Source organism: Pagrus major, chromosome 16 (assembly GCF_040436345.1).
Source record: "Pagrus major chromosome 16, Pma_NU_1.0".
NCBI lineage: Eukaryota > Metazoa > Chordata > Actinopteri > Spariformes > Sparidae > Pagrus > Pagrus major.
In genome coordinates, this window is record NC_133230.1 from 10,966,522 (window position 1) to 10,989,104 (window position 22,583).

At 42.7% G+C, this 22,583-nt stretch overlaps 1 protein-coding gene across 2 annotated transcripts in view; it reads left to right on the forward strand.

Annotated features, from left to right (window-relative positions):
- The window catches only part of pou2f2a (POU class 2 homeobox 2a), a 77,583-nt gene that overhangs the window by 7,231 nt on the left and 47,769 nt on the right, over positions 1 to 22,583 (forward strand). Inside the window, exons 1-2 of one of the 2 annotated variants that reach the window (XM_073483925.1) lie at positions 1,309 to 1,335; positions 1,910 to 2,008. The gene's annotated coding sequence lies outside the window, so the exon portion shown is untranslated. Of the gene's footprint in view, positions 1 to 1,308; positions 1,336 to 1,909; positions 2,009 to 22,583 lie in introns of those variants that run through there. The other variant, XM_073483924.1, reaches the window with a different exon arrangement.

Consider the following 22,583-nt stretch of genomic DNA (forward strand, 5'->3'; position numbering starts at 1 on the left):
GGAGGAACTCAGGGGTCGTAAGAGAGCCTGCCGCTATTGATTGGCCCCAGATCAACCCCACCACCTCCTCCCCATAACACACGCGCACACACACACACACACACCGAACCCAGCTGCAGTCCTATGGCATGCAGGCTCACCATACCTTCAGATAGTTTCTTTCCACATTTCTGTGGCTCTCCGCTTGCCACTGATCCACCTTCTGTCTCTCTCTTAGTGTGCCGTTGGGTCTATTTGTGTCATGTCGTGGTGTCATCTCCATCAGTCAATTTTTTTTAAGAGTGAAATATTTTTATTGACAGATTTTATGAGTTGTAGGAGGCATCAAACAAAACTGCTTCTCGCTCTCTCTAGCTGCTCTGCCCCACTGTCAATACTTTCATATCCTTTCATATCTCCATCAGTACTTTAAAGTGTTACTCCTCCCAAAATCTTTTGAGTATCAAAAACCTCCCCCGTCTGTAGACTTGAAAGATGCCTGTAAAACATTTGTAGTTTCATTTTCACAGAGAAAGCAGCTTCTTTGAGTTGCTAGTGTAAGAAATTAAATCTTGCTGTTACTGTTATTTGGCTCTTTCTAGTCATATAGCACCTCAGGATATTTCTATGCTCACCCAATCACACACTCACACACTGATGACAGTTTGGGGTTCAGCATCATGCCCAAGGACACTTTGACATGCAGACTGGAAACCACCGACGTTCTGATGGATGACCCGCTCTACCAAATTATTTACAGCAACCTCTCAAGCCTACATAATTTAGTGTTTAATTCTCAAAGGTTTTTGAGAATTTAGATGTACAGAATCAGAGTCACTTAAAGATAGACTTCATTCTGAACACTTCTTTGAAATAAAATGCGACTGATAAACTCCCCTCCAAGCTTATTGTGTTGGAGAGGTTTGCATGTAACTTGGAGTTGTTTTATCAGGGTTTCTGAGCCATTCAAAGATATCAGTGGATTGGTACCTCACCCAGATCAGCAAACCCAGAACTTCTTGGAATCATTAGCACTGGAAGACTTTCTCACAGGCAAACACTTGATCGCCACGATTGCATGAAAAGGGTCTGGACATTGAGCATGTGACCGCCAACTAAAGGAGCCGCTATCTTAAAGCAAGGTTTAAAAGTCTGGTGTGTAGAGGGTGAAGCTGAATTGATCTCTGGTGACAAAACTGACTTTTGACATGTGGACTTTAACTACTCTGATAGGGAAGGACTCAAAGCTAAAGCAGGAGGTGGTCAGCTCTATCTCTATGCACAGCAGGTGCTGTTGAACCAAACACCTGGTTAAAGGCTGGACTCTCCTTTTTGAGAATCGCTCAGAGGCACCAGGTGAGTATGGGAACATGTAATGAACGTCTGGCTGTCTGCTTGGAGTGTTGGCCAGAAGATCATCAGCAACTTTTGTGGCACTGACTGAAGTTAACCAAGTGTTATATGCTTCCACATATTTACTTGTTTCCTGTAAAAACGGTGAGGTAGGGAGGGTCTTGTTGAGCTCGGGGTATACCAATGCTCTGGAAGTACTAGTAGAGTCAGAGGACTTGTCAGAAATCCAAAGAGCAGAGACAGGTATGGTTTGGTCAGGATTGTGTCTCTGCCACAAAAGAGAGGATTGCCCTCTTCTGGTTGAGAGCGTTTGGCTAGTCCAGGTAACCTGAACAGCAGTGAGTGATGGATGGATGATTGACGAAGTGATTCTGATTTTTATTGCTGCAAGGCCTTTACTTCTATCAAGATTTAAACTTAGTCCGTCCAGCATATCATTGTTGATTGGGTTAAATCCTGGGATCGACACTTTCTTAATTACTTTGTTAGCAATTTAATGTCCATACATTTGTCTCACTGCACTTTTCTTCCTCTAAATTTGGTTCCTTCTTCTTTTTCCAATGTGTTTTTTCTTCAGTCTTTTCCAGATTATCGTGAGCGACCTGTTCTTGAAGGTGAGCTGACTGAGAGAGCAATGGGTGGATTCAAACCTGCAACTTTCCAGGAGGTTAACAAGGTAAATGCATTTAATTATTTTAATCCATAAGCACACTCATGTATCGGTGTTATCTTCCTCTCCACATTCCCAATATCCCTCGTATAAAATATTTCCGCCCTCTCTTTTTCTTTCCTCGCTTCCCTCCCTCCGTCTCTCCCCGGCCTCTGTGTAAGCATTGGGGCGGGGTGGTGGTGGCGGGGGGTTGTTAAACATTTTTCTTCCTTCTTAATTGTTTTGACTTGTGCCATTGGCATCCCGATTAGGCCCCATTGATTTCCCACTGCTAAGTGCATTGATTTCTACATTTCTCATTGATCCCCGCTTCTAAATCTACCCACACACACACTCTGTGTCTGTCTGCCTCTTTCTCTCCATGAACACCACGCAGGCCGAGCATGAACACGTGTATGCGTGTTTGGTGTGTGTGTGTGTGTGTGTAAGCGAGTGAGTGAGTGAGTGAAAGACAGAGAGAGAGGAGGGAGTGAGTACAGAAGAGAAGACGCAGAGAAATAAGATTTGAGAGTAAATGGTGCTTATGTATTACAAAAAAAGGGAATGTGTGAATAAATTACACATCTCACAGAAGAGATTTGGTGCTTTCAAATACAGCCTCACATACAGCACATATAACTTGGCAATAGTTTTATTTTATGTCTGGAGGTCAGAGAGATGTTTATGCCTTATTTTGAAAGACTTCTGTAAAAATGTTAACATTAAAAAGTTTTACAAGAAAATTATGTGCTGTTGCTTTAAAATTCGTACACTTTGAATATAATTACTGCTGTGTGACATTTCAGCTCCATTAAATGTTGTGAAAGACAACGTTTGACACCTTTTACTTCTTATATTTGTTATATTTTTTGCAGCTACCGTATGTCTCGCTATCATCCTCGTACACACACACACACATACGCACACTCTTTCCTCTTGATCGTATTCCATGGTGTCCAGGAGAGCTGGGTCTGATCCTCTCAGTGTTTAAAGCTCTCATCTCCCCCCATCGTCTGCAACGAACACACATAGATACATGTCCGCGCACACACAAGCACACACACACAAACTCCAGGCTGCATGGGCTGGAAAGCTCAATCCATGTCATTGGCATTACCTCGAGCCTTGATGCTGCATTTGTGCTAAGCTAAGCTGTTTGGGCCTCTCTGCACACGGGCTGTAGAACCAGAGGCTGTATGTGTGTGTGTGTGTGCATGTGTGTATGTGTGTGTGCGTGTGTGTACTTTTCGTGCGTTCATGCATGTTACGGTGGTTTGCATGTACGTGAATATCTTGCATGAGTGTGTTGGTCTGATTTGTCCGTGCTTTCTTGCATGTTACGGTGTGCTTGCATGTTTGTGCTGTTAAGCGTATAGATACGTGTGTGTGTGTGCGTGTGTGTGTACATGTGTTTGGAATACAGGATTGTGTGTGTGTGTGTGTGTGTGTGTGTGTGTGTGTGTGTGTGTGTGTGTGTGTGTGTGTGTGTGTGTGTGTGTGTGTGAACCCGATAGCAAGAATGACAGCAAAAAGGCAAGATTGCACCCTCTCCCCCTCCCTCGCTCCAGTGCTGTCTTGCGTTTTACATCTTAAATCCATTACAACCAATCCAGGATGAAATAGGATGCAGAACATGTGTGAAATATGAACAGTGGAAAATTCACAGAGGGGATAATATCTTCAAAGTCCAAATAAAATTATGTGTGAAATAAAAGAGAGAATATACATGAAAAAAATCCCCAGCCTATGAAGATAAGAACACGGGAAGACATCCAGCCGGAGAAAACGCTCATTCACAAACCGATTTTCACGCTAACTGTTATTTCCAGCGTGCTCGGGGTCGAGGCGAGCTCGTGAGCTGTAAGCAAGAGCATTGATCTACCTCAATGATCGTATCAAGGCGGCGTATCGACAGCATCGTGTTTTACTCTTTTCTGTGTTTGTCCTCACCGGCATTAAGAGGAATAATGGATATGTAGGGGAGGTATTGGCAGGGCCCGGACCAGCCTATTGACAATCTGTCAGCATTGATTACTTAGTCAGGCCGCAAGAGAGGAAGGGAGAGAGACATAGACGGAGACTGAGAGGGACAGAGACAGAGAGATGCTGAAAATAGATAAAATGTCAGAAGCTAAAAATAATGTGTGTATAGAGCATGTGTGTGTGTTAGTATTTATTAGGGTCCCATGAATGATTCTCTTTGTGTATATGTGTGCAAGCGTGTGCGTCTAAATGTGTGTGTGTTTGTAATGTAACACCATAGTAATAATTCTCTTTTCTTCTGTGTGTGTGTGTGAATATTTTAGTGTTTATTAAGCCCCATGTTACAGCGAGGTAATGATTCTTACCTCTCTAGCGCTATCTCTTGGGTTGTGTGTATGTGTATGCTTGTGTGTGTGTGTGCGGTTACAGCGGTAGTGGAGGGGTAGGCGGTGATATAATTGTAAGCTGGTATTGATTGGCCTCCTCTTGTTATTGATGAGGGAGAATTTAATTCAACCAACTCGTTTGTCAACATGACACTGCCATTTAACAATGAACTCTCTCTCACACACACACACACACACACACACACAAGGACACACAGACAGAGAAAGAGCAATAAGATCTAATTCTGCTATAGACTCGCTGTTCTGAAAAGGATGTGTGTACTGATTTAGGTTTTGTTGACTTATGTTTGTACTGTTAGCTTAATGTGATACTTTAATACTAATATACTTAATAAATAATGTTGTCATGAAAAATGACATGCGACAAACATTTATCTTTTGATTTTATCCTTCTAAAAGCTGCCTCAGTGTCTGTCTCTCAGTTCTATCAGAAATATCGACTAAATATTATTTTTAAATCCTTTTGTAACAGTTAAGTTTCAAGGCTGTATCCAAAAACTACAGGTTTGGTTTGAAAGGTAAGAGAATCTATTTTAGTATCCTGTCATACTGCTGTCTGTTCATGTGTGTGTGTGTTTTTGTGCGTGTGTGACTGATCAGAAGTCCACTATGGCCTATAAGCCAACGATGTCAGACAAAGCAACCACCGCAGCAGGTTGCAGAGTAGTTATAAAGGGATAGACATTACAGAAGGGAAAAAGAACATATTGCTATTGATGAGACCCGCCGTGCGCCATATTCTTCACCTCTCCTTCAAATCCACGCACACCTCCCTCCCCTCCCGCGATGGACGCACAAAACACACTATATTCTACAAGAAATAATTGCTTTTGTCTGGAAGGAGTTTGGATCGGGGCTCCTCTGCGCTCACCCTCATCTGAAGAGAGGGGGGCTCTTGAGGGACAACCGGTCGCTTCTTTATATGGCCTCTCCCTCCTCCTCCTCCCTTTCTCTTACCTCCTTCTCTCACTCGTTGGACTCGCGGATGTCATCTGTCAATGGGGAGTGGGTCTTTTTTTTTATGGGGGGGGGTGGCACTCCTTTGTGATGTGACGTGTGTCTATGCATAGATGACATCAAAAGCTGCAGCGGGTAACGGAAACGCTCTGAATCGTAGGACACGGGCTTAAGATGAAGGACAAGTACTCTAGTAGTAGCAACACAGACTGCAGTAGTAATAGTAGTAGTCACAGTATTAGTACTGGTAGAAATGGAGGAAATAACTGCATTATTAGCACTGATAATACTATTATAATACTAGATGTAGTAGTAATATAAATAGAAGTGATAAAAGTGGTGTTACTAAAAGACTGGTAGTAGTTGGAGTACTGCTTACAGCAGCAGTAGTAGTCATGGTATTAGTACTTACAGTAATAATAGCTGATATAGCAGCATTAGTAGCAATAACAAGACTACTATTAATAGTAGAAGCAGTAATCATAGAAATATAAGTTATACAAGCAGTTGCAGTACTATTCATAGAGATGTAGATGGGGTAGAGGCAACAGCAGCAGTACTAGTCAAAGTATTGGTACTGATAGTTGTAGTCACAGTGTTAGTACTAATTGAAATAGAGAAAACAAGAGTATTAGAAGCACTAAGATTACTGTTATTAATACTAGAGGCTGTAGTAATATAAATAGAAGCAATTAAAGTGGTTTTACTAAAAGACTAGTAGTAGCTGAGTAGAGTTGAAGATGTGACATGTGTCTATGCATAGATGACAGAGTAAAGCACCATTCGTAGCAGTAACAGTACCACTATTAATCTTAGCAGGGCTAAGTAGTAATAGAAATAGAAGTTGTACAAGTGGCTATAGTATTGCTAAGAGTAGTAGTAGTTGGAGTAGAGGCCACTGCAGCAGTAATAGTCAAAGTATTGCCACTAACAGCAGTAGTAATACAGGATATGGCAGCATTAGTTGGAGTAACAGTACTTCCATTAGTAGTCTAAGCAGTAATAATAGAAATATAACTTATACAAGTAGTCTTAGTAGTAGGTTGAGTAGCGGTAAAGCAGCAGTAGTTGCCAAAGTGTTGCTACTAATGGTAGTCGTGATATAGGATATAGCAGCATTAGAAGCAGTAATAGTACTACTATTAATGGTAAAAGCAGTACTAATAGAAATCTAAGTTGTACAAGTGGTTGTAGACAGGTCGTAGATGTTGTGGTAGTGTCAGCTCCTCAAGCACTAAAAGTAGTAGGATTTAAAGTAGTAGTAGTAGTAATACAGGGGTAGCAGTCACACCTTCAAGTAGTGGTTAAAAGAAGGGTCATAATATCTGTAGTATCTGTTCTATTTGCAGTATACAGTAGCAGTAGTCTAAGTAGTCGTAGTAATGACAGTAGTAGCAGCAGTGAAGAAGTATTTTATCTAAGTATTAGCAGTAGTACAACTGTAGAGAAGTGATGCCCTCAGCTACAGTATTAGCAGTACTGGTAGGTACACAGAGTATGAGTACTGCAGGTGTAAAGTCAGTGGATGCGGACCTCCTGATGATGTTTTAAACGTGTAGCAGATAGTTTATATTTGACGTTTTCTTTCTCTCCCTGCACATTAACATCGGCAAAGAGCCTGCGGCCTTTCCATATATGAGGGCCATAATTGATCGATAACTTATTAACAGCTCAGTCCCACCACGGAGTGAATGCAGAGAGGGAGAGGGAGAGAGACGTGTGTGCGCTTTGGTCGATTTTCTTTTATTGACTGCGATATTTAGCGTATGGATTTTTCTATTTAAAAAAATCTATGTTGGCGATAATCTGGAGTGTAAATGCACAGCGCGGGTTGGAGCGGCGCGTCTGACAGCCGGGTGGAGGAGAGAGGTGATGGCCGGGAGGCACCTTTCCTCTGACACACACACACACACACACACACACACACACACATACACGCATACATACGTGCAACAGCAACTACACCACTCTCACCCACCCTTTATAGGTAAAACGTGCAATTTAGATTCAGCTCGACTGACATTTTACGCACATTTTACGCACACAAGCACGTAGCCTTCCCGAGCTCCAAATAATTACTAATTTAACACCCCTGGCTCTGCAGGCTGTGATTATTCACCTCGGTGTCGAGGAAAAAAAATACATCAGTTGAGTGCTGCAGGTGACCTTGCATGGGCCAGAGCCACGTACATTTATGAGAGGAGAGAGGGAGAGAGATCCTCCTGCTGAAATATACATCAAAGCCCCCCCCCCTTTGAATTCATGTCCGCACATTGTGAAGAGGCGATCGATTTTTCGGAGGCCGGCGATGATGTGATTATTGGCTTCATTATAATGAAGTAATCAGAAGATCAATTGGCTGGATCTGTGCTCGTCTTGTACGGGATTATAGTGGTCAGAAGGAGGGCGAGAGAGCGCCAGTGTGTGTGTACAGCAGGTGTGTGTGTTAATATAATTCAGCATAGACTCTTGGAGATAAATCCTTTTTTTATGAAATAGATTTTACACATGTGCATAGTCTTAAAAATTCCATGGTATGAATCTCCCATATGTTCCTCCAATACAGATCTGATACAAGAACAAGTGTCAATAAATGTTCAGATGTGAGCAGAAACATTGAGAGAAAGTGGGGTTTTGTGTGTGTGTGTGTGTGTGTGTGTGTGTGTGTGTGTGTGTGTGTGTGTGTGTGTGTGTTGGGGTGAGGGGGTAGAGGGAGAAAGGGGGATAGAGGTAGAGAGGGGAGGGAAGGGAAAGGGGGGTTAAAAAAAAGGGGGCTGGGTATCTCTGTCTGTCTCCTGGCCGGAGCGCTTCGCCGTGCCAGAGTGCGTTCAGGCTGCGCGGTGTCGGACCGAAACCACCGGGGTTCCCAAAATAAACTGAGGGGACGGAGATACGCGCGCACACACACGTTGGATACACACAGAGAAAGGCTGGAGAGAGAGAGCGAGAGAGAGAGAGGGAGAGAGACATACACACCGGCGGATGGCGGAGCAGAGCCAAAGAAAAGACTCTACAGCGTAAAAAGAAAAGGGGCATCGCTTCCCCCACCTCTTTTTCTTGCTTTCAGCCGCGCGTCAGTGGAGGAGGAAAGCGGAGAACAGGTGTACTTATTGATATGGATTTATTCATTTATTTATCTATTGATTTTGCTTTAATTAGTGACCCGCGGTAGAGAAAGAGGCAGCGAGAGAAACAACAAGGGGAGGAGAGGGAGGAGCGAAAGTCAGACAGGAGGTGCCTGCGTAGCCTTACTTTATTATTTGACTATTTCTATCTTTTACCAAATAATGCTTTTGCGTTTTATTATTGTGTCGCTTTGTGGGCATGTATTCTTCAGCAGACCAGCCAGCTACTAACCAAATCTTTACGAGAACCAAAAAGAAGCAACTCTAGTGCTACACGGACAGTTTCTCCCCCTCATCTCTCTGTACCGAGGATTCACCGGTGGACAGTGTTTGTTTGAGACTTTTCATGACAGCGCAGCAGGAGAGATCCGTCATCTCCCAACCTAAACCAAAGCAACCCCTGCCGAGGAGGACAGACAGAGACAGAGAGCCGCTGCGATCTTTACGCACAGCTGTGTGGACACGATAAATGGAGTCTAATTGTGTCTGTGCACGCAGCTGAAAGAGGAGCTCCAACTGCACTAGATTCACATGAGGTGCGACGGTAGCAGATATCATCCACTGTCCAGACACCTGCAGCCCGTGTTAGCCTGAATGGATAACCGCTGGTAGCTTTATATTCTCTCCCAGAGCTTCACAGTCGCTGCTGCGCGCCCTGCACATCGTGTGTGTGTGCGTGTGTGTGTGTATGTGTGTGTGTGTGCCGGACTAGTTGACTCCGAGAAGATACAAGTAAGGGGACCGTAATAACCTCCTGTATCCCAGAGCTACAAAAAATCTGAAATACCAAGAGATGTGAATCCGCTGGATCCACGGAAGAAAAAGCCAAAGTCTCCTTTTTTTCCCCAACCATCCCAGCTTCTTCACAAACGGCTGTCCACAAACCTGGAAACGCAAACGAAGAAAGGCCAAAGAACGACGGAAGGACGCCGGATAAGAGAAGAAGAAAAGTGAGACTAAAACAACAAACAACGACCCCCAGGTCGACAGAGGACCATGTTTGTCCCCCTGCCGGTCCCCTTCGTCTTTCAGAGAACAGCGTCCGACTTCAGCGCCTGGAGACTCAAGTCCTCGCTGGCTCCGCGGTCCAGCCCCGGTAAGACGCTTTCCTCCCGGTCCTTTTATCCACATGTGCACCTACACAAAGAATTAAACCCGGTTATTATCTTTACTTTAACAATCCGATAGAATTAACTACAATTGCATACAGTTAATGCTATTTTTATTATCACAGTTTGATCTCAAATTTAACAAACAGTCCAATAAACAATGTACAGAGATGAGATGAATCACTGGGTCACATGTACATCATTTAATAATCCTGTCTATATTTTACTTAATACACAAGATACATGTCACAACAAGCATTTTTTACATATATGAAAGTTATTTTACAGCTGCAAAATGTGCATCTTAACCTCAATATAAAACAAATCTGCTGTGGTGGTTGGATTGTTTCATTTGTGTAAAATTCAAATCAGCTTGTCTCCTGAATTACTGATGAATTTCGTGTGATTTACGCTGCTTGTTTGAAATAACACAAACAAGTTAAACTGCAGTCAAAGTTTAAATTATCTGACGCGCTTGTTAGAAGAAAAAATTTAAGAATAACAAGCCACCTTACCTCCTTACACCTCTCTATGTCCATAAAGAGATATTAACTGAATTTATCATTAACAAAGCAGAGAGTTTAATTAAAATACTTACTTGCATATAAATCCAGAATGTAAAACACACCCAAAATCAGATGCATAAATATCTGGCTCATTAGCATCCATCACAGTGTCACAGGCGCCACACTCTCTCCTCATTTTTTCCTCTTTCATTCAGAGCAATCTATCCATCTCAGCCTCCATCCCATCTGTTTCCTCTCCTCTCCTCTCCTCACTCCTCTCCTCTGCTTCAGTCTTTCTCGGTCAGGTTAGGGGAGAATATTCATGGTCATCCATCGATCAGAACGTATTGATCTCTGACTGGGGCCGCATTGGGAAAACAGGAGTACAGTCGAGTTGGCTGAGGGCGAAAAGTTTGACTTCACTGGAGATGATGTGAGAAGGAAAAAAACAGAGTGACATTTTCTAAATGAGTGAAATTCTAATTCAATTTTCCAAATTTGTCTCTAAAACAAACAAATATATAACTTAACTTACCACACTGTTATTCTGTAATAAAACAGTAATATCCCTATAATTGGCCTATCACTGAAAGGACTTCCAGTGAGTTTGCAAATCAATAGTACTTACTATAATGACTTTATCATGCCTTTATGCTTTGCTTTAATACCCTATGATCACTATAATATTGCTTAAGTGACTCGCAGTGTGATCAATAATGGCAGAGCTCTTTATGGTGTTTTCTCCATCCCCTCGTGTCACCTTTATGTTCCTGTAAGAGTCCTGAGGGCTTCACCGGAGATGTGATATTTGCTAAGCATCATATTCTTAAATTCATAATGGGTAAGAGGTTCATAAAAACTAGGAACTGTGGATTTTCATGTGTTGAATATTGACACAAACAAACCACGAAACAAAACAGGAATCAGCTCAAGAAAATAAAATGTATTCTTTTGTCAATATATTGGATTTTTCTCTAGAGGTCAGAGTTCAATCCACCTGCTTTAGTTTTTCCTCCCACCTGTGGGAGGAAAAACTTAACAGTGTGACTTGTTGGTTTCAACATAAACCGTGTGTGTGTGTGTGTGTACCGAAGTGTGTCTACATGTTTGAGTGGGGTGACAGTACCAGTGGCTCCCCTTTCCCCCATCCCCACTGCCTTAATCCATCCAGGCGGAAATTTCAAATGACAGATGGGGGGTAGGTGTGTATGCCGAGCCGCGCAGGGGTAATTCAGGCTATCACCTTAAGTAGGTGTCAGGAGGAGAAAAACGGTTGAGGTTTTAATGAGAGCTGCTCCTGGCGGCTTTGACAGGCGACATATAACCACTGGCTCTCTGTGTTTTGGGGGTGGGGTCAATTTCTCTGTTGGTCCTTTAAGAAATTAAAGTAAAAGACACGGTGGGGGTACAAGAGGAAGAGGTGGAGGCTGGGTCCAAGAGAGTGAATGGATGATTGAATGAATAACAGAATGAGCGAGTGCATAAATGAATAGTAAGTGAATGAGAAGGTGAAAGTGTCAGTGAGAGAATTAACAGGTGCAAGAATCAGTGAATTGAATTTTTAAAAAATCAGCTAAAGGAGAGAGAGAAAGAATGGAGAAACAAACAGCTGGATGGTTGGAAAAATGTATACAGTATACAGTTTAAAGGATGAAAACATCAACATGTGGATAAATAAAATAGTGTTATAGTTTATGTTAACAAATGAGCAGATAGGTTAAAAAATAAATGATTTAATGTGAATGAGATTAACAAGTCTTTGTCTCCCTGGTGTCTCTCCCTCATGTGAGAGGGTCAGAGTGCCTGTACTGGCTGCTTTTTTATTTAAGCATGTTTGTGTGATAAGCAGCCAATACACACGAGAGGAATAAACTTGGTAGGAGAGCAAAGGCCAACACTCACCCCTCATTTCCCCTTCTGCTTTTCCTTCTCTTTTCTCCGCCTTTCATCCTTAATCTCTGGAGAGAAAGAAACTCCGAATCCTCTGTTTCTCATTTCTGTGAAGTATTCACTTGACACGAAAGCCTTTTCAGTAAAATGCAAACTCTCTTCTCTTTCTCTCTCTCTCTCCCTCTCTTTCTCTGTGTCTCACTCTCTCTCTCATTCCCAATGGACAGTGAGGTTGTTGAATTGGATTTGCCTGGTGTGGTTTGGCCGGGCCCCATAAGCCACTTTAGCTAAGTCTGTTACCCACAATTCTCTGTCTCTCTCTGATCTGGGCCTTTGACCAAGGTGTGCATGTGTGCATCTATACGATTGCCTGCACCTGTAACTGTGTGTATGTGTGTGTGTGCATCTGGGTGTGTTTGCGTTAGTGTGAGCAAAGAAGGGATGTCAAAAGTCTAAGACGAGGTGTGTGAGGTTCAGTGGAAAAAGAGGGAGAGAGGTCCTAAACAGCAGACGTTAGCAGACAGTGGTTTTACAGTGGATCTAAACTGAGGGCTTATGGGTTTTTTGTCAGCTCGACTCTTTAACACTACAGTGTTTAGACCGCTGGCCTCAGCTCAGCTGGGCCTTAGACGCGTCACCACAGTTAAACGCTTTTAAAACAGTCACTGGACTGAATCTGTTATCTGTTATATGTTTTCTTTACACCTTTCCCACTAACATATTGATTTAAATATTATTATACTTCATTTAAAGACAGTAAACTGTCTCGGACCGCCATTAAGTCGACATGTTGGATAACTTTATTATGCGCCAACACTAAAGGAAATCCATTAATCTGAGTTTTAATGTTGTACGACAGTCTAAATGCAGCTTCAGAAGCTCCATCTACCAATGAAAATATTATTACTGTGTATGAAAATAGAAAAGATGCAGAATTCTGAATATCTGCAGACACTCTAAGCATTTGAATTAATAAAAATCACCGTTATTAAGCCGTCTGACATTGCTACTATATGAAAGACGGTTATCAGTCAGCGGATCCTTTACCTCAGTAAGTATGCAGGAAAACCCATTAGTATTACCAGGTTAGGATATTCGTTAACAAGATATTTGTTGAATGAATACATCATAACCTCTAGAATCAAAAGTCTATGCAGTGATTTTAAAGAGCTGGAACAATTGACCACATCTGCCCAGTTATTTTGGAGGCTTGTCGATGATTGTAACGTTCACTTTGGAGATAAAAAAATTAAATCCATTGTATAACTGTAACTGAGGAGGCCTAAATGTGATAATTTGAGGTTTTAATTTCTCACTCTGGGTACAATATGCAGTACCGCTTGCCGGTATGGCCTTAAAATAAAAAAAGGAAAATATTCCTAGGTTATATCGCGATACATCATAAACATCTTGATATTTTTAAATCTCCTCAAAACAACTACATAAATGCCGGGACTGGATGACAAAATCAGATATGATATTTTGGACCAAATGCCTCGATATCAATGTGGCAACAATTTTCGGGATGACTCATGGTACTTTTACAAAATATTTACTCAATGAGATTTTAAAAAAAATTCAGTCATGTTGAGTGGGTGAAGGCAAGTATCAGAAGAAATATAACAGGCTGGTTAGGTCAGAAAATTACATCATTGATTATAACTGCTGTTTTAATTGATGCTCTCTATTTTTTCACTTAACGGTAGTGCAGCCTTTAAAACCAGGAAAAGACAACACTTATATATCACGATATGATGTATTTAGTCTTAAAACACAATAACAATATGATATCATATAAATTGCCCACCCCAGTAATGTCATTTCTATACTGAACAAGAGTGAACTGACTGTGTGTGACATCTCATCTTTGTTTACTGCGGTCATAAACCAGCAGGAAGAGACAGACTAGAGAGGAGATAGGCCATCTTTTGTCTAAAAGCAGAGCCCCTCATTGAATAGTTTTTTGTGTTTTGGTCATTTATACACTCATGCTATGCAACTACACAGATTTACTGCTGCATAGCAGAGACTGATATTCCTTAGTTCATTGTGAGCATCAGATCTTGGCCACAAAGACTCAGAAAGCATCTCCTTTGTGCAGCTCAGAGATCTGACCAGACAGTCTCCTCTGCTGTGTGGTTTTCAGAGGGCAGGCAGGGCGGAGAGGGACCTGTAGCTGCCGCTGCTCTGTCCCTGCTCTGCACCACAACAAAGGAAATCTAAATGCTCTTTTATTTTATGTACACTGCTGTAAAATCCTCCAGGGCCACTGTGGCCCATATAAAACTGAGAGCTGTCAAATTCACAGAGAGAAGGCACGTGTCTGGATTGAAAGGGATGGTTTATTTATGTTGGCTACTCTAAGAGGCCTCTTATCCGAGCTGTAGTTATTCAGCAGAGTGTTGATTTTGTTCCCTGGTCCAACCTGTTCTGTTAAGTTAGTCTACATCTTTTCACAGTAGGAGCTGTGTATAAAATATTCAGTGCAGATGATATTCAAACTACAACAAAGAAAACAGGAAAATCTGATGATCTTAAAATCCAAATTACAAATTAAGATGAAGATACTGAAAACAATAATGTGGAAAAAGTGCGCTATCCTATTCTATTGTTTAAAAACAGTGCAGAGAAACTTTTATTGCAGAGTTCAAAGCAGAAACCTCCTGCCTACATTCACACACACACACACACACACAGTCACACACAGTGCCCCGTGCTGCTCAATAACTATCTCGTCTCCTACCCAGGAACTTCACCTCTCTGCGCCCAGGAGGGGGTTGTGTTGTCCAGGCCACACCAAACTGGGCCTGAACAAAGGCCCCTGTGCCTGGATTAATTGGCTGTGTGTGTGTGTGTGTGTGTGTGTGTGTGTACATGTTTGTGTTTAAGAGTGTGTATTAGCAAGTGTTTTTGTTTGTGCAAGGAAGGTCGAGAATGTGTTCAGGTTACAGCAGCATTTCTATGTATTGGTGCAGACACAGTATATAGGTACAGCAGTGGTGTATATAAGTGAGAATTTGGTATGTATGGATTTGTGTGTGTGTATGCATGAAGCTACCAGTTATGTGTGTGAGCAGGCAGACAGGTAGACGATTCAATAATTGCACGTTGAGGTCAGTTATGGATCTGTCCAGCGTGCGTGGTTTATCTGGAAACCACAAGCAGCTCATAGCTGCCCATTGTGTGAGTGGTTTTAACCTTCCTCCACTATTGATTAGCCAGCATTGACTACTCTCCCGCCAACCCATTGTGTGTGTGTGTGTGTGTGTGTGTGTGTGTGTGTGTGTGTGTGTGTGTGTGTGTGTGTGTGTGTGTGTGTGTGTGTGCGTGAGAGAGAGAGAGAACTGTTGCTGTGTGTGCATGAGAATTTGTGGTTCTAACGTGCGTGTGTGTGTGTTGGGGGGGGGGGTGGATGGGTGGACTGAAAGTGTGTGAACGTGTCTGATGACATGAACGATTGCCGTGTATGTGTTGGAATTCGAGATAGTGTGTGCGCATGTGAGGACATCTGCTTCTGCGTGTGTGTGTATGGATCAGATTTTAAAAGGGGCAGCGTTGTTGGTGAGTCCCGGTGCTAACGTGATTGCGAATGACAAAGCGTCCAGGCGGGTTTGTTAGCTCCATAATGGGGAATCAATAGACACAACACAGATGTCAATACAACATGCTTTATTGCGTTAAGCCGCCTCACCCCCACCCTGGGCTCTGCACACACACACATACACACACAAACTCTATCTGAGGATGTATCTGCTCTGTCTGAAACACATGAATGCTGATATTAATGTATTTACACCTCTCACACACACATACATCCACTTTTACTGGTATCGCTGTCAAACCAAGTCGTACACGCTGCTACTTTCACATACACATATTCACACACTTCTGACAGCCACATTATGTATTTATGTACCTCTCCTTCATACAGTATGAACTGTGCAGTTGCTGGAAAAGGTTTCAGTGTCATCATGGTTTGTGTTCCTTTATGTGAATGATGGTCAAATCATATTAAGCAGAACTTCATGAGGTTTTTTTAAAAAAATTCTCCTTCTTGACAATAGAGAGGCGAAGTCCTGCCCCTTCAGGTGACCTTATTTCAGTAAATACATTTTTTTCATCCCATTTGAATTGTGCGACCAATTACACGTATGTTTGTCAATTTAAAAGATAATTTTGCAATTCAAGAAAATAAAGAAAGTGAAGAAAGAAAAAATACCATTTAGTTTTGTGTCGAAACGGTGAGTGAACTACATCGTCTTGCACGATATTAGTCACCAATACCGACATGGCCGTCACCTCGGCACAAAGTATTTAAAAAACGACGAAAAAATGACTTCACCTCTCTTTATGTACTCACTACGTTTCTGTTTCTTCTTTTGAGTTCACTTTGCAGAGAAAGATCAGTACTCTGTCATCTGTTTCTTTGCATTTCGTCAAGTTTGAGCTGACTCCAAAATAGACATGTATGTTTGTCGAAAGTGATCATGTGGCTGATTATTAAAAGCAAATATAAATAACTTACTATTTACATAAAGTAAAATAGGCTTGTATTTTCATCCACCTTTACACTTATACATACTGTACATCACCTTCACATGCAAACCTTTTGTCTTTGTTGCACCCAGATGATAAAAGTCATTTCACACCATAGACTCTTCCTGCTGTGCAGATATGAAATAAAAATCCCCCCACAGCCAAATATGGTCACCTGAACTCTCCTTCCCCTCTGCTGCATGTCCGTATGTCGGTCCATCCAACCAGCTCAAACTGTCATTGTTACCGTGGAAACATTCATAGGCCATTAGACACACATATAGAGGGAAAGGAAGCCAGGTAAACACGGTCCTCCTCCACACATAAAGGCAGACACACATACATGCAGCCTCCATTGGACAGTCATCTTGGTCTTGAGCTCTTGATGGTCACAAAGACCATTAAGGGCTAAATTGGTTGTACTCAGGCTATATTTGACTGCCTCGTGTGTCTCGCTTCCTTTGAGTTTGTAATCACCAATCATATGTAAGTGTGTGTGTCGGTGTGTGTTTGTGGCTACATTTTCGGTATGTTTGTGTGTGTAAACATGAGTACTTACTGTGTACTTATTTCTGGTGTGTGTGTGTGTGTGTGTGTGTGTGTGTGTGTGTGTGTGTGTGTGTGTGTGTGTGTAAAAATTGGCGTTTCCCTGATGGCTCATCTCAGTACTTGTGTGTGTGTGTTTGTGTGTGTGTGTGTGTGTGTGTGTGTGTGTTTGTGTACAGGCCAGTGACTATTTTACACCCGCGCTAAATAATGAATCCTGGGCACAGCAGGGGACCTTTTTTTGGTTTAACACCATTGCCCACCCCAAATCGAATGCACTCAGCGTGTGCTGCCCCTTTGTCCGACAAGGTGTCCATCGATAGGCTTTCTCCCTAGCGCACATAAACGCCATAAAGAAGCCCGTGCTTATTCATTCGTCTCATAGCTCACATTCCTTCTCTTCACGCTCCCCTCCATCCCTCCTTTCACTCCTTCCATCACTCTAATTCCCTGCCTTGGCCCGGCGTGCCACCGGGTGTGTTCGGCTGGAAGACGAGAAGGTGGAATGAAAAGAGAACATGAGGGCGAGAGTGAGCCAGAAAGGCCTGAAGGCTTTTCAGCTGATTAAGAGCTGGTCTGAGGTCAAGGCTGCTTCTCACCTTCTAATTAAGCAGAATAATTAGGTTTCACACTATACAAGAATCGGAAGCATGTGTATATGTGTGTCCTGTTGAACATTATGGTATAAGTGTTCCTTTTTTGTAGCGTTTCCTTTGCACCTGTTGTTCTTTGCTTGTCTTCATGTGATGTGAAAAGGGATATTCCATTGTGGCTTTTGTATAGTTAATTTAAGAGATTACCCAACCTTTGAAACACTTTTGGAATACCTTAAAATTTCAAAAATCAAAGTCAGACTGGAGCCATCGCTGTTTAAACAGTTGAATTTCCAGGTAAATTGGTTTCTTGACCACATGGACCCTCAGGATTAAGAATCAAGACTTTAGTTTCAGTGTGATAGCTAAAAAGAATATAATCGTCTTATTCTCTTAATCCCAGATCCAGATCACGGCTGATATGAAATCTGTGTGTCAAAGACCCCTTGTACACCAGCTTCCATACAAAATCTGTTCAGTTTTTGAAACACTCTGCTGCCAGGAAGACAAAGCAACCGTCTGACTAATTGGAAAATATTTTATTAAAGTGCGGTTTCCTTTGTTAACTTTGTTAAGATCATGACTTGTTAGATATTAATTGGTCACTTTTTCAGTCGTCAAATTTTTCCAAACATTGGACGGTGTAACATAACAAGTACAAATCTATATGTCAGTTGTTTAAAGACCATAAAAAAGCCATGTTCTCTGTATGTTTGTGGGTTTATAAAGTGTCTGATCTCAACCAGTTGTGTGTGTGTCTGCCCCTGCCCACTGCTGGTGTGTGTAATACAGAAGTTCTGGTCTTTTGTGGCAACCTGAAGGCAGTGATCTTGTTCCCCTGCCTGCATGAATAGAGAGAACAGGGCTTAGGAAGGGCTCCTGTCCTCCTTCACAGGTCTCTGACATAATGAAGCCAGTGTGTGATCTCACACACAACCTTTCTGTGGAAGTGTGAGTAAGCTCGTCTTGATGCGCGCTTCTGCCGTCTCAAAGCTTTAAGACGTTTTTTATAGAGATTAAAATGACAAGGCCGTGGATAGGCAGAACGGTGTGTATTCCTGTGTGTGAGTGCGTGCATGTTTGTGTGTGTGTGTACACTCTCCTCTCTGAGTGTTTGCATGTTTATGTGCTCCACTGTAATGTAATCTCGCTGTTTGCTGCGCCGCGGGGACGTTTTATGCTCAACAACATAGTTTCTATTGAATAAACCACACACAGAGAGCCAACGCGTGTCCTTTGTGCAGCCCTTTTGCATGTCTGCAAGTGTGTATGTGTGTCTGTGTGTGTGTGTGTGTGTTCCTAAGCAATATGAATCCCCGCAGCCAACAATGCGTTTCTTCCCGCCGCTGATACATTTAGCTAATAAAGTCAGATGACAAAAGTGGGGTTAGTTAGATTGGATTCCACCTCTTTTGTCTCCTCTCTCCACCGGGCCATCCCCTTGGCTGGTGGTCAGCGCTGTTTTGGGGGGAAGAAGAGAGATTTAGACCCCCCAATTTAATTTAGCGGACAGGAGTTATGGTAATGAACGTGTGGCAGAGAGAAGGGGGCGTGCGAGGCAAGAGGAGGAGGGGTGAGGGTCCCCATTTACCTCAGGAACACCACATCCTTCCTCTCCTTCCTCTCCCTGACCCCTCCTTCCCTTCAGCCTGTCTTATTGAGGGAGCAGCGGTGACTGTGAAGGGTTTTTAGTGAAAAACGTAATATCATGCAGGGTGGGGGGGTCGGGGGGCTGTATGTATGCACAGAGACAGAAGTAAAGTGACAACAATAGAGGATGGAGAGGGAGAGGAGGGGTTGGGGGGGTGGACAGGCGCTGGGTCCAGCCCTTTTTAATAAATCTGAGTGCTCTGGTTAGTGCTTCAATCTGCTGTACTCAACTAACCTCCTACCCACATTACACACAAACACACACACATACACACACTTCCACATACATACATGCACTTACTCCCTGTGACTCATTTTCACCCACATATGCTGTCGCCAGACTACAAGCTCAAGGGCTTTTAGAAGGTGTTTTCGCCGGACTTTGCAGATGATGCTGCTGCCGGCTGTACTATCCACCAGATGTGAAGACAGAAAGTACTAGTTTCTGGTGTTTGTTGTTTTTAATATTTATTTTGATTTCTTTTTCTTCGTTTTTCTTTTTTTTTTTTTTTTTTTTTTTTAAGTTGACAGTCTTCTGCACTGCCTTTTAGGTTCCCCTCCTGTCAAAAATGTGTTTTTACTTCTTGTTCGTGCATTTATTTGTTTGAACTTCCCAGTGTAGAGGTCTCCCACAATCCAAAGACATGCCAAAAAGTTAATCGGTTACTCTAATTTGTCTGTAGGTGTCAATGTGAGTGTGAATGGTTTCAGATAATGGATGGATGGACATTATTACATGAGTCACTGGGATCTTTAAAAAGTGGTTCTGTAGATGTGCAGTTTCAACAAGCATGAGAGACTAAGAGCAATGCTAGATGACGATTCCTCACAAGTACCTAGATGGGCTGTTTGTACTGCTTCTAAGGCACGCACTGGATTCAGTTTGGATGCTCTTTGAGTGCCTTGTGAGTTAAAGCAAAAACACGACACAAAAACACAAGAAAGCAGCTGCTGGCTGTGTACCTTGCATTTCTGGGTCCATTTTCTTGTTTGATGGTGTAATTTTCTTATTCGTCATAGATAACTGGCCCGATACAGATGGCATGATGTCGAGTTGAGACATCTCCAGCAGCTACAGTGGAGTCTAATAGCAGAACATATTTCACCTGTCTGAGGCATCAACAGTAAACATCAGGTTTTGGTCTCTGAGATGGAAAGAGCAAGGGCCTCTCTTAGACCCACCATTTTGTACCATTGCAGAGTCTTCAATAATATGTTACAGTAGTCACAACACATGGTGGTTTTTTTGTACATAAGGGGTTCAAGTCTCTCTGGATTGTAAACACTGTCGCTGTCGTTCTCACTATTGCCGCTCATGTGACACATGAAACTGACACTTCAAACCCAACAAGTTCAGGCCCGTTCCCTGAGTGCTGTCAAAAAGCACTCTGGGAAAATGCATGAAGAAATCACAAACCTAAGTAGCAGTAGGTTAAGGCTGGTTGAGGGAAAGCAGGAAAATGACACCACTTCATCTTGTAATAACTCCTGAATGCTAGAATATCTCTTTAAATCAAGTGCACCTAAAGTAGCTCACATTTACAACTTCATGCAGTATTTGCTCAGGTGAGATATTGGTTAATCTGTTAGTTGGGAGGGTTTCTTAGCAACTGAGAGGCTACTTGTGCAATATGTGCTGCTGATATTATGTTGATACTTAAAGCTGCAAAACTGCTTCTCAAGTGGAGACCTTAACCTACATGTGACTCATGTAAGTCTTTAGACATAGGGAAACATTTGTTAAAGAGCAGAGAAATCAGTAAAATCATCAGTATCAGGTATATCTAAAGCAAACCCTCTTTAAAAAACTAACTGATTCTGAGAAAGGTTTTGTTTGCTTTGTTTTCATAAAAGTAGGACAGGATTGAGGAGTAGGCTTCCCTCTCAAAGCTGTAGTCAAATGCTGTTTTTTTAATCCGCTCTGCATGATTTAAAGTACCATAGTCAGCCTGTGAAGTTGCAACGTATCCCCCCCTCAGACGCACAGAGGCCAGACATACTCACAAGCAGTTTTGAACACATAATCGTCTTCACACTCCGTGACTCCAATCTCTCCCACATACAGTGCACACACATTTACTACATCAGATAAAGGAGCGAAAAAACTCTTTTTTCTTTCGCCTTTTTTTCTCTCCTCCGAGCTCTCCTGCTTATCACCGCCCCCCTCCTTTCTTCCTTTTTATCCTTTTTTATTATCCTCTGCTTTTTTTCCTTCAGCAGAGGAGTGCTCAGTCCAGAAATGAAATTAATCTGTTGTACTACACCCCTCCTTCCTCCTCCTCCTCCTCCTCCTCGTCCTCCTCCTCCTCTTCTTCTTCCTCCCTGCTTTCCCTCCTCCTCCCGCATCTCAATCTCATTCTCTCTTTGCTCTGTGGGGAGGATTGGACTCGTCACTTTAACCTCTTCATATTGGATATGAATCTGTTAGCCTGCCTGCCCCTCTCTCTAACACTCCCCACCTCAATCCACATAGTTCATGCGCACACAGGGAAGTGCATGTACACAAATACACACACACACAAAGGCTCTGTCATGCTTATTTACGCACATGCATGCACACACACACACACACACACACACACACACACAGTGGTTTAGTAAGCATGCACAGACACTGTACTCACTCACACTTCATTCCACACAGGTATCTAAACAAATCTTTCGACAAATCCCAATCCTCACGCAAACACACACACACACACATGTTGACATCTCTGACAAACGGTCCTCCGGCGGGTTTCTCCCGGTGCTTCAATCAAAGCCATTGATATGAATCTGGGCTGTTTTCTCCATACTGGCAGCAGCAGCAATATACCAGCTGTACTTTTTAGCAGCTACACATCTTTCATCAGGGGCTGTGCCTGGAAAATAGCTGTTTACAGCCGCCCCCACCCCGCTTTTCTCCTGCCACTTCTACATAGAGACAGGCGATATTGCTGGATTTTAGCTTTGGCCTTGGTTGAACCACCCTGCCTTATTAGTGAGGATATCGAATGAATGAGAGAGGCTCCATACTTCATATGAAAAAGGGAGGCAGGGAGATGCGGGGAGGGGAGGGGGAGGGAGGGAGGCAGAAATGTGGGGAGTGAGCGAGGTTCTCCTTAATGGTTCCCCCTAGGGGTTTTAGCGGCCGTGCGAGCTGGTGCAGCCACATACAGTCATAGCAGCGAAATGGGACAGGTGAAGATCCTCTCCCTCCTCCTCCTCCTCCTTTCTAAAGAGTGGTATGAATATGGTAAATCCGCTGTCCGCTTGGCGGCATGATTCTCTCCCAGAAAATGGCCCTGTGTCTGCGTCCCT